The following is a 12034-nucleotide window of genomic DNA, read 5'->3' as shown; positions in this document are numbered from 1 at the left end:
CTCGTAATAAAGGATAGAATTCCATCGGACTTCTTAATTACTTGCTGTACCTGCATACTAACTTTTTGTGACTCATGGACTAGGTTGTTGGAGGTTGTTGGAGGTCAGTCATCTCAGCTCCAGGACATCACTGCAGGAGTTCCTCAGGGTGGTGTCCCCCGCCGAACCATCTTCAGCTGCTTCACCAATGACCTTCCTTCCATCATAAGGTCAAAGGTGGGGGTGTTCGCTGATGATTGCATGATGTTCACCACCATTTGCGACTCCTCAGATACTGAAGCAGTCCATGTCCAAATGCAGCAAGACCTGGACAATATCCAGGCTTGGGCTGACAAGTGGCAAGTAACATCCACACCACACAAGTGCCAGTTAATGACCATCTCAAGCAAGAGAGAATCCAACCATCGCCCCTTGATGTTCAATGGCATTACCATCACTGAATACCCCACTATCAACATCCTGGGGGTTACCATTGACCAAAAACTGAACTTGACTAGCCATATAAATACTATGGCTACAAAAGCAGGTCACAGGCTAGGAATGGTGCGATGAGTAACCCACCTCCTGACTCCTCAAAGCCTGTACACCATCTACAAGACATAAGTCAGGAGTGTGACGAAATACTCCCCACTTGCCTGAATGAGTGCAGCTCCCACAACACTCAAGAAGCTGGACACTGTCCAGGCCAAAGCAGCTTGCTTGATTGGCACCACATCCACAAACATTCACTCCCTCCACCACCGACACACAATAGCAGCAGTGTGTACCATCTATAAGGTGCACTGCAGGAATTCACCAAGGCTCCTTCAACAGCACCTTCCAAACCCATGACCAGTACCATCTAGAAGGACAAGGGCAGCAGGTAGATGGGCAACACCACCACATGGAAGTTCCCCTCCAAGTCACTCACCAGCCTGACTTGGAAATATATTCCTTCACTGTCGCTGGGTCAAAATCCTGGAACTTCCTTCCTAACAGCACTGTGGGTGTACCTACACCACAAGGACTGCAGTGGTTCAAGAAGGCAGCTCACCTCACCACCACCTTCTGAAGGGCAGCTAGGGATGGGCAATAAAAATGCTGGCCCAGCTAGTGAAGGCCACATCCCATGAATGAATAAAAAAAACACCTAGATCCCTCTGCACCTCAGAATTATGCACCCCTCCTCCATTTAAGTAATGCTCTGCTTTTTTGTTCTTCCTGCCAAAGTGAACAACTTCACATTTTCCCACATTGAACTCCATTTGCCAGATCTTTGCCCACTCACTCAACCTATCTATATCCATCTGCAAAATCCTCATGTCCTCTTTACAACATACTTTCCTACCTATCTTTGTGTCAACTGCAAATTTAGCTACCATGACTTCACTCCCCTCATCTAAATCATTGATGTGAATCGTAAAATGTTGAGACCCCAGTACAGGCCACTGTTGGACGCCACTCATAACATCCTGCCAATCAGAGAAAGATCCATTTATGCATACTCTCTACGTTCTGCCAGCCAGCCAATCTTCTATCCATGCTAATATGTTACCCACTACACCATGCGCTTTTATTTTCCATAATAATCTTTGATGTGGCACCTTATCAAATGCCTTCTGGAAATACAAGTATAGTACATCAACTTGCTCTCCTTTATCCTCTGCACATGTTACTCCTTCAAAAAACTCCAATAAACTGGTTAAACATGATTTTCCTTTCACAAAATCATGCTGACTCTTCCCAATTGCCTTGATCTCTTCTAAGTCCCCAGCTATAACTTCCTTAATGATCGATTCTAATAACTTCCCCATGACAGACACCAAGCTAATAGGCTTATAGTTTCCTGTTTTCTGCCTCCCTCCCTTCTTGAATAGAGGGGTTATATTTGCTACTTTCCAAATTGACAGAACCTTTTCAGAATCTGGCGAATGTTGATAAATTTATACCAGCACATCAACTGTCTCATTAGCCACCTCTTTTAAGACCCTAGGATGTAGTCCATCGGGATCCGGAGACTTGCCAGCCTGCAGCTCCATCAAGTTGTTCAGTACCATTTCCCTAGTGATTTCAATTGCACCAAGTTCCTTTCTCCTGTTCACCTCCAGCTATTACTGGAATTTTTTTTGTATCCTCTAGAGTGAACTCAGAAGCAAAATATTTGTTCATTTCTTCTGCCATTTCCTTATTATCTACTATTAACCCCCCCACTGTCACTCTCTACAGGTCCAACACTCACTTTACTTACTTACGTCATCGTGCATTTGCATGGTATTTCAGTCGGCGGGCGCACACTGGAGTTGGTTCTATGCCCACCTACAATTAAGAGACCTATTAAGGCCAATAAAAAGTTAATTAAAAGAAATTTTTCGCTGCTCATCCAACCTTACAGTTGGCGGGCAGGCATAAAGGCCAAGCAGCCTTTGCACTTTTTTGGAAACCTCATCCACGGGCAGGATGAGGTTTTTAAAAGAAATAAAAATAAAATAAAATCTTTATTTTTTCATTAATAACATGACCCTGCTCATATCACAGAGTCACATGAGGGGACATGTTTCATTACATTTTTATTTTTTTAATTTTATTTTTTCATATATCTTCATCTCTCTGAGGCAGCTCTGCTGCAAGGAGATTATGTAGTGCACGCTCGCGCGAAGGTCACATTTGCCCGGCTCGCCCTCCTCCCCCCACCCACACAGGCAGCGCTGAGCACTGCCACTCACATATCATGCTGGGCAGAACTTAATTGGCCCACCACCGTCAAATTGTCTTCTGGGCCCGATCGCGGGCGGAGGTCGGTTTCTTGACTGCCCCCACTGAGCCTGCACGCAAAGGGCAATATTCTGCCCCCGGATACTTTGTTCCAGAAGACAGTCACACCTCTTAGAATGGAAACCATCTGTTTTGGTCAGCAGTGAGGTACAGGAGGATATGACTGTCATTGAGGCAGGTCATGGGACCGAGCAGACAGTAGTAGAGGAGCCTCAGACTTTGCAATTGTCAAACAGGTTTGAGGTGCTCAAACCTGTGTGGATGAAAATGGAGTCTGCAAGGTGGATGAGCTGGCTGGCCATGGCACTGTGGTACAGGAAGCCATTCAAGCAGGGGGAGCAAAAAGGAATGTAGTGGTGGTAGTGGATAATATAGTGAGGGGGATTGACACTGTTCTCTGCAGCAAAGAGCAAAGAGTCCAGATGGCTATGTTGCCTGCCCAGTGCCAGGGTTTGGGACATCTGCTCAGGGCTGGAGAGGAACCTGCAGTGGTAGGGGGAGAATCCAGTTGTCGTGGTCCATATAGGTACCAGTTACATAGGTAGAACTAGGAAAGAGGTTCTACGAAGTCAGTATGAGGAGCTAGGTACCAAATTAAGAAGCAGAACCTCAAAGGTAATAATCTCTGGATTATTACCTGAGCCACTTGCAAATTGGCATAGGGCAAACATGATTAGAGAGACGACTGCATGGCTCAAAGACTGGTGTGGGAGAAGTGGGTTCTGGTTTGTGGGACACTGGCATCAGTGATGGGGAAGTGGGAGCTGTACCGTTAGGACGGTTTACACCTGAACCATGCTGGGACAAGTGTCCTCGCAAATCGCATAACTAGGGAAGTAGAGAGGGCTTCAAACTAAACATGAGGGGTGAGGGATCAAGCTTGGGTAGAGGTAGCTATTCAAGATGTAGAGTCAAGACAGGAGAGCAAAATAGTAATATGAGAAATGAGGGTCAGAGAATGCCAGAAATGGACAGAGAGAAAAAACGTAAGAATACATCAATAGTCAAGACTAGATGTTGCAAAGGTAACAAAAAGACAAAACTGAAGGCTCTCTATCTGAATGCACGTGGCATTCATAGCAAAGTAAATGAATTGATGGCCCACATTGAAGTAAATCAATATGATCTGATAGCAATTATGGAGACATGGTTGCAGGACGACAAAGATTGGGTCTTTAATATTGAAGGGTACATGACATTCAAGAATAGGAAGCGAGGTAAAGATGCAGGGGTAGCACTGTTAATCAAAGAGGGCATTGGTGCAATAGTTAGAGATGATCTTGGTTCAGGAGATCAGGATATAAAATCGGTTTGGGTGGAGATAATGAATACTATGGGAAAAAAGTCATTAGTGGGAGTGGTCTACAGGCTCCCTACCAGTAGCCACAGTGCAGGACACAGTATTCAAGAGAAATATTGTGTGCTTGTGATAAAGGGTTGGCAATAATCATGGGTGATTTTAATCTACAAATAAACTGTAAAAATCAGATTGGCAGTAGTAGCCTGGATGAGGAGTTCTTAGAATGCTTTCGAGATAGTTTCTTAGAGCAGCATGTTCTGGAACCAACCAGAGAGCAGGTTATATTAGACTCGGTATTGTGTAACATGACAGGATTAATTAATGTCCTCAGAGTAAAGGCACCCCTAAACACCAGTAAACACAACATGATTAAATTTTACATCCAGTTTGAAAGGGAAAAGAGTGGGTCTAAGACTAGTATCTTAAACTTAAATAAGGGCAACTATGTGGGGATGAAAGCTGAGTTAGTTGAAGTGAACTGGGAAACTAGGCTGGAGGATAGATCAATAGAGAAGCAGTGGTAGACATTTAAAGGGGATATTTCAGAGTATTCAGAATAAGTACATTCCTACTATAAAGAAAAATTCTAAGGGAAGGACCCACCATCAGTGGCTAACTAAAGATGTTAAGGAAAGCATCAAACTTAGGAAAAGAGCATACAGCTCCACAAAGATGAGTGGCAGGACAGATGATTAGACAGAATATGAAGAACGGTAGAGAATTACTAAAAGGTTAATCAGGAGAAAGGAATTAGAGTATGAGAGGAAGTTAGCTAGAAATGTAAAAACGGATAGCAAGAGTTTCTACAGATATTCAAAAAGAAAAAGTGAGTGTTGGTCCTCTAGAGACTGAGTGGGGAGTTAATAGTAGATAATAAAGAAATGGCAGAAGAAATTAACAAATATTTTGCTTCTATGTTCATTATAGAGGACACAAAAAACATTCCAGTAATAGCTGCAAATCAGGAGGTAAACTGGAGAGGGGAACTTGATGTAATTGGAATCATTAGGGAAACGGTACTGAGCAAATTGATGGAGCTGCAGGCTGGCAAGTCTCCTGGTCCCGATGGACTACATCCTAGGGTCTTAAAAGAGGTGGCTGATCAGGTAGTTGATACGCTGGTGTTAATTTTCCAAAATTTGCTAGATTCTGGAAGGCTCCATCAGATTGCAAAGTAGCAAATATAATCCCTCTATTCAAGAAGGGAGGGAGGCCGAAATCTGAAACTATAGGCCAGTTAGCTTGACGTCTGTCATGGAAGTTATTAGAATCGATCATTAAGGAGGTTATAGCTGGGCACTTAGAAGAGCTCAAGGCAATAGGGAAGAGTCAGCATGGTTTTGTGAAAGGAAATTTTGAAGGAGTAACATGTGCAGTGGATAAAGGGGAGCCGGCTGACATACTGTACTTGATTTCCAGAAGGCATTTGATAAGGCCACATCAAAGGTTATGGAAATTAAAAGCGCATGGTGTAGTGGGTAACATATTAGCATGAGGGCATGAGGAGGTTGCAGATAGATATAGATAGGTTGAGCGAGTGGACAAAGATCTGGCAAATGTAGTTTAATGTGGGAAAATTTGAAGTTGTTCATTTTGGCAGGAAGAACAAAAAAGCAGAGTATTACTTTAATGGAGAATGGCTGCATAATTCTGAGGTGCAGAGGGATCTAGGTGTTCTAGTACATGAGTCACAAAAAGTTAGTATGCAGGTGCAACAAGTAATTAAGAAGGCTAATGGAATGCTATCCTTTATTATGAGAGGGATTGAACATCAAAATAAGGATATTATGCTTCAGTTATACAGGGCATTGGTGAGACCACACCTCGAATAGCGTGTGCAGTTTTGGTCTCATTTAAGGAAGGATGTAAGTGCATTGGAGATGGCTCAAAGGAGGTTTAATAGATTGATACCTGGAGTGAGTGGGTTGTCTTATGAGGAAAGGTTGGGCAGACTGGGCTTGTTTCCACGAGAGTTCAGAAGAATGAGGGGTGATTTGACTGAAGTATACAAGATCATGAATAGCCTTGACAAGATGGACGTCGAAAGGATGTTTCCTCTTATGGGTGAGCACAGAACTAGGGGGCACTGTTTTAAAATTAAGGCCTGCCCTTTTAGGACAGAGTTGAGGAGATTTTTTTTTTCTCAGAGGGTTGTGTGGCTTTGGAATTCTCTGCCTCAGAAGGTGGTGGAGGTGGGGGTCATTGAATATTTTTAAGGCAGAGGTTGATAGATTCTTGTTAGGCAAGGGAATCAAAGGTTATCGGGGTTACGTGACAATGTGGAAATCGAAACACAAGTAGATCAGCCATGATCTTATTGAATGGCGGAGCAGGCTCGAGGGGCTGAATGGTCGACCCCTGTTCCTATTTCTTATGTTCAATCAGAAGGTTGGAGAGAACCAATATTAAGAGGGGAGGAGGGAAACTGTATGTGGCAGGGAGGAGGGTTGTTGGGGAGGTTGGCAATCATGTGGGCTGGGTGAGACGACAGCTTTCTTGAAGAGCCAAGAGCCTGGCCCACGCAAGTCCTGAAACACATACCTTGCAGAATTTGCAGCTCCCACGCCCATGGGGAAGCACCATTTAAATACACTAATAAGCGTCCTGTCTCTCCATGGCGGGACCCTCAGGCACACTGATATCTGCTGCTGTTAAAAAAAATGACATTCAGAACATCTTGGGGTCCCGGATTCCCCATATTTAACTCCTTAAAGCTCCAAACCCAGCCCGGAACCTGTTTCCTGTCATGGGGGGGTCTCTACATCGTGGTTAAAGTGCTTGTTAACAAGTTTGTGAAAGAACCAAACAAGAAGTGGCTTACCTCTGTTTGTTGCAGAGGGTTACCTTTCATTAAAGGAATTTAACATCATGGGTGAACATGAAGATTTATTCCATATGACAGACATTTGAGATTAAACCTGTATTTAATTTGAATGTGAGTCTGAAGCCTGTTACACTTCCACCTCTAATAATTGAATTCTCTTTGCCCTTCTAATCCTAGGGGAAGAATTTTCGCTCCCGAGTTGGGTACGCAGAATTGGGAAATTCCCCAACTCTGCGGACCCGACTCAGGAGAAACTGCCCCAACCCACTGGATTTTTGTTCCTGGGGAATGGGCGCTAACTGGATTTGGACTCACTGACTGCAGAAAAAATGCGAAGGCAGCCACAGGCAGAGGCCAGCTGTGTAAAAGGCCCACCTTGGTGTTCTGGGTCTTTGCGCCAGTTGTAATAAAAGGAGTAAACAAAGAAATAGCCCCCAGACCTCACCACTCACACCCCCATGCACTCCTCATGCCCCATGTCCTCTCATATCCTCCATGCCAATTCATGTTCCTCTACCCACCCCTATGGTCCCTCATACACTCCAAGCCAACTTGTGCCCCTCCATCCACCCCATGGCCCTTTATAGCCCCTATGCCAACTTAGTACCAATTCATGCCAACCCATGCCCTCAGCCATCACCCTCTTCTCTTACACCCTCCATGCCAACTCACCCAGTATCCACCATGGACAGACCTCAGAAGCCATGCTGAGGTGAAATAAAATAAAGTTGTAAATATCTATTACAGACTTCGCTATATTAAAAAAAATCTCAATACATTTAAATGCCTTCAACCAACTGGGGGAGGCGATGGCGTAATGTCACTGGACTATTAATCCAGAGACCCAGGGTAATGGTCTGGGGACCTGGGTTTGAATCCCGCCACGGCAGATGATGGAATTTGAATTCAATAAAAATCTGGATTTAAAAGTCTAATGATGACCATGAAACCTTTGTTGATTGTTGTAAAAACACAACTGGTTCACTAATGTCCTTTAGGGAAGGAAATCTGCCATCCTCACCTGGTCTGGCCTACATGTAACTCCAGACCCACAGCAACGTGCTTGACTCTTAAATGGCCCCTGAACTAGGGCAACTAGGAATAGCTAATAAATGCTGGCCTGGCCAATGACACCCACATCCCATGGACGAATAAAAAAAAGACTTAATCCATTATAAAAAACAAATGTTTTAATGTTTTAATCCCTTATAAAACAAACATTTGTATTTATAGCCACACATCAAAGATGGCTAATCTCCTTATAACCACTTTGTGCTGTCAATCAAATTATGAACTTACGGGTCCCCACTGTGATAATGATAGGTTGTGGAACCAGTCAAGCAGAAATAATACTATAATGATAACTCAAGTTCGTGTCAACAACATGTATTGAAATTGCAAGCACTGATTTTTTTTTCAACTGCAGCCTGGCTACTCAAATGACTTGACAACTTGCCAGTCCCATGGACCTTATCCACTTTTCACGCACATTCATGTCTACTCTGAACAATCCCAATGGGATACCTGACCTCTCCCAAAGGGTACCTGGAACTCTCCCAGTGGGAACCTTATCTCTCCAAATAACTCCAGCAGGTTTTGACCTTTTCCCCAAATGTCTAAAGCCCACCAGCTAGTCAGAATATTCTGTTCTGGAGTCTAAGTTTGGTGGTGAGAGCGGATGTGAGAGTGATTTCCCCAGGGGGTAGGGCTGGGGGGGGGGGGGGGGGGGGGCGGGGGAGACAGCTGGCCACTTGCAGTCTTGTGCTGTTCAGCTCATTATGTATGTGCCCATGAGGAGCACAGCGAGTCTTGCAGTGGGGGCAGGCAGAAAGTCACCAACATTACCCCTGGGGTCAAAGGTCCTGGCATAATATTTAAAAGGCATCTGGGCAGCTTATACTATCCCTTCCTGGACAGCCTGCACTGTCCCTCCCTGGACAGCTTGCACTATCCCTTCCACCTTTTTCTGGCCACTGCTCTACCCTTTCCCACACTCTTCCTCCCTACTTTAGTCATCCTCCACGCAACTTGCACAGTCACCACCCGGTCTAGCCTGCATAGCCTGGCATTTACAGAGGCTCCCCAAAGAGGACAATGCAGCAGCTATTCACCATTAATCATGTAAGAAGTCTACCTCGCCAGGTGCATGCCACTTATATGCAGTCGTGAATGTGAATATTCTAATTTCTCACTGGAAGAGAATTTATATTGGAGAGTGAACTTAATTCTGGTGAGCAGGCCTTTTAGTGAGCATAAAAACAAAAAACTACTGCGGATGCTGGAAATCCAAAACAAAAACAGTATTACCTGGAAAAACTCAGCAGGTCTGGCAGCATCGGCGGAGAAGAAAAGAGTTGACATTTCGAGTCCTCATGACCCTTCGGCAGAACTGAGTAAAGTTAAGACAGGGGTGAAATATAAGCTGGTTTAAGGTTGGTGGGGGGTGGTTGTAGGGACAAGCAAGCAGTGATAGGAGCAGATAATCAAAAGATGTCACAGACAAAAGGAACAAAGGGGTGTTAAAGGTGGTGATATTATCTAAGAAAATGTGCTAATTAAGAATGGATGGCAGGACACTCAAGGTACAGCTCTAGTGGGGCTAGGGTGGAAAGACTGACGACAGGGTATTACAGTTATAGATTTAAAATTAATGGAAATAGGTGGGGAAAGAAAAATCTATATAAATTATTGGAAAAAACAAAAGGGAGGGGAAGAAACGGGAAGGGGGTGGGGATGGGGGAGGGAGTTTAAGATCTAAAGTTGTTGAATTCAATATTCAGCCCGGAAGGCTGTAAAGTGCCTAGTCGGAAGATGAGGTGCTGTTCCTCCAGTTTGTGTTGGGCTTCACTGGAACAATGCAGCAAGCCAAGGACAGACATGTGGGCAAGAGAGCAGGGTGGAGTGTTAAAATAGCAAGCGACAGGGAGGTTTGGGTCTGTCTTGCGGACAGACCGCAGGTGTTCTGCAAAGCGGTTGCCCAGTTTGCGTTTGGTCTCTCCAATGTAGAGGAGACCGCATTGGGAGCAACGAATGCAGTAGACTAAGTTAGGGGAAATGCAAGTGAAATGCTGCTTCACTTGAAAGGAGTGTTTGGGCCCTTGGACGGTGAGGAGAGAGGAAGTGAAGGGGCAGGTGTTGCATCTTCTGCGTGGGCATGGGGAGGTGCCATATGTGGGGGTTGAGGAGTAGGGGATGATGGAGGAGTGGACCAGAGTGTCCCGGAGGGAACGATCCCTACGGAATGCCGCCAGGGAGGGTGAAGGGAAGATGTGTTTGGTGGTGGCAACATGCTGGAGTTGGCGGAAATGGCGGAGGAAACCTTTGCAGAACACCTGCGGTCTGTCCGCAAGAAAGACCCAAACCTCCCTGTCGCTTGCCATTTTAACACGCCACCCTGCTCTCTTGCCCACATGTCTGTCCTTGGCTTGCTGCATTGTTCCAGTGAAGCCCAACGCAAACTGGAGGAACAGCACCTCATCTTCCGACTAGGCACTTTACAGCCTTCCGGGCTGAATATTGAATTCAACAACTTTAGATCTTAAACTCCCTCCCCCATCCCCACCCCCTTCCCGTTTCTTCCCCCTCCCTTTTGTTTTTTCCAATAATTTATATAGATTTTTCTTTTCCCACCTATTTCCATTATTTTTAAATCTATAACTGTAATACCCTGTCGTCAGTCTTTCCACCCCACCCCTACTAGAGCTGTACCTTGAGTGTCCTGCCATCCATTCTAATTAGCACATTTTCTTAGATAATATCACCACCTTTAAAACCCCTTTGTTCCTTTTGTCTGTGACATCTTTTGATTATCTGCTCCTATCACTGCTTGCTTGTCCCTACAACCAAACCCCCCCCAACTTCTCTCCCCACACCCCACCCCTCCCCTAAACGAGCTTATATTTCACCCCTCTCCTAACTTTACTCAGTTCTGCCGAAGGGTCATGAGGACTCGAAACCTCAACTCTTTTCTTCTCCGCCGATGCTGCCAGACCTGCTGAGTTTTTCCAGGTAATTCTGTTTTTCTTTTAATGAGCATGTATGACATGCTTAATGCATACAAAAGGGCTTCCCAATATTGTTCAGCAGGAAGTTCAACCAGGCTTCTAAGAACCAAGAACATTTTTGCAAAAGTTCATCCCGCCATCGGGAAACTGATTTTTGGCCTCATACCAAATTAAATTCCCCTGCCAAATTTCCTACTGCTGGCAGGCCTGGAAAATTCCACCCATTGTGCTTCAGAAACCTAGGTGAACAAAATTGCTTTTAAGTATGCAGCTGCCTCCATGAACTGATGATGTCTGAAAAATGTCTTGCTCTCGTTCCTATCCCCGGTATCAGACCCCACTGGTGATAATGCTGGGTGCCAGGTTCAAAGGTGGGACTTCCAAAATTGGGGCTCCGGTGTCATTTTTGCTAATGTGCAGAGCCCTTTCAGCTTTATGGAGATTTGAGCCTAAATGTCTGATTCAAAGTCACTTATTAGATCTTCTAGTCAATGATTCTTCAGACTAAAAAGCTCGCCAATCTCCTCAACCTGGAGGTTATTAATGCCAAGTTACAAAGACAAAAATTTGTGCAAAAGAAGGATTAAACAGTGAATTGGTGCTCCAAGAGGGTATGGCATGGAACTTGAAGTGGGAAGGCACAGTGATGCCCTCAATTCTCCACATACCTGCACCATGTTGGGGTATGCGGTACTTAAAAGGAAAGGCTAGGTTTTTGCTCTTACTCCAGGAGAAGGTCACTGCCCAGCATGCTTTAGGAATTTCAGACACCCAGTTACTTGTCCTTTTGGCTCAGAAGAATTAACTCCTTTCATCTGTATCTTCCAAGCCACAATTGCCAGCCAAGGAGGAAAGTACCAAGTAAACTGAACAAAACTGCAGAGACAGATGACATTGACAAATTCAGGAAAGTGACCCAGAGGTCACATACCAGCAACATGACAGCCCAGTGAAAAGGTGCTGACATTTGTTAGGCTTCAGTCTTCATGGACACCAGCATCAAGCTGGTAACCTAATCCACATGGCAATTTGTCCAGTGTGAGTTTAAACAGTGACCACTGATAGCTATTTGATCTCAGCAGGTAGAGTCTCATAGCTGTGCCCATTCACTTGAGGTCTGAGGTCTATCTATCAGTCCAAATGATATATGGACAC

Source organism: Cetorhinus maximus, chromosome 3, assembly GCF_964194155.1.
Source record: "Cetorhinus maximus chromosome 3, sCetMax3.hap1.1, whole genome shotgun sequence".
In the NCBI taxonomy this organism is placed as follows: Eukaryota; Metazoa; Chordata; class Chondrichthyes; order Lamniformes; family Cetorhinidae; genus Cetorhinus; species Cetorhinus maximus.
This window is presented reverse-complemented; position numbering follows the sequence as displayed.